At 57.3% G+C, this 5,000-nt stretch overlaps 1 pseudogene; it reads left to right on the plus strand.

Moving 5' to 3' along the window:
- Positions 1-5,000, plus strand: part of LOC144676234 (serine/threonine-protein kinase pim-3-like) — an 8,416-nt pseudogene that overhangs the window by 3,240 nt on the left and 176 nt on the right.

Genomic DNA, 5,000 nt, shown 5'->3' on the forward strand with positions numbered 1-5,000 from the left:
TGTGTGTGTGTTGGAGGGCGTGTGCGAGAGAGAGTGTGAGTGTGTTTGTGCAGAGGAGCTTGTTCTTGTTTGCAATTCAGTGAAAAATGGCGAAGACTTTCTTTTCAATCTTCGTTCTGTGATATATTTATTACAACCCTAGATCTCATTGCCTTTGAGGGAATGTTTACTTTGCTTTCCCTCCGTGACATCAGTTTAGAGGGAAAAACCCAGTGCAAAGTGTGTGTGTAAAGTGTGCGTCTGAGTGTGCAAGTGTGTGTCTGACTGTGTGCAAGTGTGACTGAGTGTGAGAATGTTTGAGAGTGTGTGCGAGTGTGTCTGAGTGTGTCTGCGAGTAACTCTGAATGTGAGAGTGTGCAAGTGTGTCTGAGTGCGTGCAAGTGTGTGTCTGAGCGTGAGAGAGTGAGTATGAGTGTGTGTGTGTTGGAGGGCGTGTGCGAGAGTGAGTGTGAGTGTGTGTGTGTTGGAGGGCGTGTGCGAGAGTGAGTGTGAGTGTGTGTGTGTTGGAGGGCGTGTGCGAGAGTGAGTGTGAGTGTGTGTGTGTGTTGGAGGGCGTGTGCGAGAGTGAGTGTGAGTGTGTGTGTGTTGGAGGGCGTGTGCGAGAGTAAGTGTGAATGTGTGTATATTGAAGAGCGTGTGCGAGTGTGAGTGTGTGTGTGTTGGAGGGCGTGTGCGAGAGTGAGTGTGAATGTGTGTATGTTGGAGGGCATGTGCGAGAGTGAGTGTGAGTGTGTGTGTGTTGGAGGGCGTGTGCGAGAGTGAGTGTGAGTGTGTGTGTGTGTTGGAGGGCGTGTGCGAGAGAGAGTGTGAGTGTGTGTGTGTTGGAGGGCGTGTGCGAGAGAGAGTGTGAGTGTGTTTGTGCAGAGGAGCTTGTTCTTGTTTGCAATTCAGTGAAAAATGGCGAAGACTTTCTTTTCAATCTTCGTTCTGTGATATATTTATTACAACCCTAGATCTCATTGCCTTTGAGGGAATGTTTACTTTGCTTTCCCTCCGTGACATCAGTTTAGAGGGAAAAACCCAGGAAACTAAGTCATCGCAACAGAAAATTGTTAAAGGTGAACTCGTCACCAGGGGTCGACCCACAAGTGAGTTTTTTTTTAGATAGCACATCAATCTCAACGTGTAACCCCCCCAAACCAGCCTCTTCCCACCCCCTACCCACCCCCAACTCCATCTCGCCCCAAAACCAGCCTCTTCGCCCCCCCTACCCACCCCCAACTCCATCTCCCCCCAAAACCAGCCTCTTCCCACCCCCTACCCACCCCCAACTCCATCTCCCCCCAAAACCAGCCTCTTCCCACCCCCTACCCACCCCCAACTCCATCTCCCCCCAAACCAGCCTCTTCCCAACCCCCAACCCACACCCAACTCCGTCTCCCCCCCAAACCAGCCTCTTCCCACCCCCAACTCCATCTCCCCCAAACCAGCCTCTTCCCAACCCGCTTCCCACCCCAACCCCATCTCCCCCCAAACGAGCCTCTTCCCACCCCCTACCCATCCCCAACTCCATCTCCCCCCAAACCATCCTCCTCCCACCCCCAACTCCATCTCCCCAAACCAGCCACTTCCCACCCCCTACCCACCCCCAACTCCATCTCCCCCAAACCAGCCTCTTCCCAACCCCAACTCCATCTCCCCCAAACCAGCCTCTTCCCAAACCCCCTACCCAACCCCTACGCCATCTCGCCCCAAACCAGCCTCTTCCAAACCCCTACTCCATCTCCACCTAAACCAGCCTCTTTCCACCCCCAACTCTATCTCCCCACCCAAACCAGCCTCTTCCCAAACCCTGCGCACCCCCAACTCCATCTCCCCCCAAACCAGACTCTTCCCAACCCCCTACCCAACCTCCTACCCAACCCCTACTCCAACTCGCCCCAAACCAGTCACTTCCCACTCCCAGCTCCTTCTCCCCCAAACCAGCCTCTTCCCACCCCCTACTCCATCTCTCCCTAAACCAGCCTCTTCCCACCCCCAACTCCATCTCCCCCCAAACCAGCCTCTTCACACCCCCTACTCCATCTCCCCCCAATCCAGCCTCTTCCCACCCCCTACCCACCCCCAACTCCATCTCCCCCAACCCAGCCACTTCCCACCCCCAACACCATCTCCCCCAAACCAGCCTCTTCCCAAACCCTACCCACCCCCAACTCCATCTACCCACAAACCAGACTCTTCCCACCCCCAACTCCAGCCATTTCTCTTTGCGAACTTGTTCCCTGCTGCCCATGTTCTGAATCCTGCTATCCTTGTGCCCTCTGCTTGCAGAATGACCGTCCCGTGCCCATGGAGATCATCCTGATGTGGAAGGTGTCTTTGCCGGAGCACCGAGGTTTGATTCGCCTGCTTCTCTGGTTCTCCAGGCCGGCCGGCTTCCTGCTGGTGTTGGAGCGCCCGCCCAGTGCCAAGGACCTCTGCGACCTCATCGCCGAGCAGGGCCCGCTGAGCGAGGAACGCGCCCGCTCCTTCTTCCGCCAGGCGGTGGAGGCACTGCGGCACTGCCATGCCTGTGGGGTCGCGCACCGGGACGTGAAGTGCGAGAACCTCCTGGTCGACCTGCACACCGACGAGCTCAAGCTCATCGACTTCGGTTCGGCAGCCCTGCTGCGCGACACCGCCTACACCGATTTCAGTGGTGAGTACCCCTGCCCGGACACTCCCTGGGGGCATCCCGGAAGCAGCTGGGGGCACAGCAGCTCCTCCTTTCTCTCTCTGACACCTGGGATCCCAGACTTGTTGCGCAGACGCCAATTCCCTCCCACAGTACGGCTCAGTACTGACCCTCCGACAGTGCGGGTCAGAACTGACCCTCCGACAGCGCGGCGCTCCCTCAGCACTGACCCTCCCACAGTGCGGAGCTCCCTCAGCACTGACCCTCCGACAGTGCGGAGCTCCCTCAGCACTGACCCTCCGACAGTGCGGCTCAGAACTGACCCTCCGACAGCGCGGCGCTCCCTCAGCACTGACCCTCCCACAGTGCGGAGCTCCCTCAGCACTGACCCTCCGACAGTGCGGAGCTCCCTCAGCACTGACCCTCCGACAGTGCGGCTCAGAACTGACCCTCCGACAGCGCGGCGCTCCCTCAGCACTGACCCTCCAACAGTGCGGCTCAGCAGTGACCCTCCGACAGTGCGGCTCAGAACTGACCCTCCGACAGCGCGACGCTCCCTCAGCACTGACCCTCTGACAGTGTGGAGCTCCCTCAGCACTGACCCTCCGACAGTGTGGAGCTCCCTCAGTACTGACCCTCCGACAGTGCGGACCTCCCTCAGCACTGACCCTCAGACAGTACGGCTCAGCACTGACCCTCCGACAGTGCGGCGCTCCCTCAGCACTGAACGTCCAACAGTGCGCCGCTCCCTCGGTACTAGCACTGGGCTGGGGTGGTAGGGCAGGTGGGCGAGTGTCAGGCGTGGGTATTTTGGGGGCATCAGGGCATTAAAACCCCAAAGCAATGCTGGGTGGGGTAAATAGTCTCACAGTGAATGTTGTCTGGTTTTAATCTTGTCTCTCTCTCTCTCTCCTATTTCCGTCTCTTTCTGATGTAAATGCTCAGGCACCAGAGTGTACAGCCCGCCAGAGTACATCAGTGAAAGGCGCTACCATGCCCGCTCCGCTACTGTCTGGTCCCTCGGGGTCTTGCTCTACGTCATGGTCTGTGGTGACATCCCCTTCGAGCGAGACGTGGAGATCCTGGCTGGCGAGATCCAGCTGCCCTCCGGCATCTCCAAGGGTAAGTGGCACAGGGGGTGGAGAGAGGGGATTTTAGTTTTAAAGCATCCTTCACTGTCTCTCCTTTCCTATGATCTCAAGAAATAGGGGCAGGAGGAGGCCATTCGGCCCCTCGAGCCTGCTCCCCCATTCAATACGATCGCCTCTGATCCGATTGTTACTCAACTCCACTTCCCTGTCCGTCCCCCTCATAACCCTCGACTCCCCTCGCCGATCAGAAATCTGTCTCACTCGGCCTTGAATATATTCAGTGACCCGACCCCCACTGCTCTCTGGGGGGGGAGAGAATTCCACAGGCTGACCACCCTCTGAGAGAAGAAATTCCTCCTCATCTCCGTCTTCAATGGGAGACCCCTCATTCTGAAACTGTGCCCCCCTCCCCTCGTTCTAGATTCCCCTCCCACGAGGGGAGGGAAACATCCCCTCAGCATCCACCCTGTCAAACCCCCTCCCCTCAGAATCTGATATGTTTCAATAAGATCACCTCTCATTCTTCTAAACTCCAATGGGTAGAGGCCCAACCTGCTCAACCTTTCCTCATCAGACAAACCCCCTTCGTCCCAGGAATCGGCCGAGTGAACCTTCTCTGAACGGCTTCCGATGCGAGTCTGTCCCTCCTGAAGTAAGGGGACCAGAACTGTCCACAGTGCCCCAGGAGCGCCCTCACCAACGCCCTGTCCAGTTGTAGCAAGACTTCCCCACTTTTATACTCCATCCCCCCCCCCTCGCAATAAAGGACAACTTTCCATTTGTCTTCCTCATCACTCGCTGCATCTGCATACCAACTTTTGAGATTCATGTCCCAGGACACCCAGATCCCTCTGCACCGCCGACTTCTCCAGTCTCTCTCTCTCTTTCTCACATTCATTTCTTCCCCGCGATGCAATTTTTAATGGACCATCTTGTGCTTCCTTCCCCCCTTCCCCCTGCAGAGTGCGAGGAGCTGATACGATGGTGCCTCTCCATGCAACCCTCCAAACGCCCCACCCTCCACCAGATATTGTACCACCCGTGGGTGCAGCGGGACATCACCAGACCGAAAGCCGTGGGCCTCTGGAGCCCGGGGGGAGACTCCGACTGTAGCGCCAGCCAGGAGAGACTGTAGGGAGCAGACAGACCGGGCATGGACACACTCTGTTGCTGGTCACCGTATGGAAGGAGGAGGAACTTTCAGGACTGATGGGGACCTCGCCTGATCGCTCTGTCAGCAGTGGCTGGCTGGTCAGTGAACATTGGCCCAAGGGCCGGAGAGAACTCGAACTGCA

This window comes from Cetorhinus maximus, unplaced genomic scaffold (assembly GCF_964194155.1).
Source record: "Cetorhinus maximus unplaced genomic scaffold, sCetMax3.hap1.1 HAP1_SCAFFOLD_1446, whole genome shotgun sequence".
NCBI lineage: Eukaryota > Metazoa > Chordata > Chondrichthyes > Lamniformes > Cetorhinidae > Cetorhinus > Cetorhinus maximus.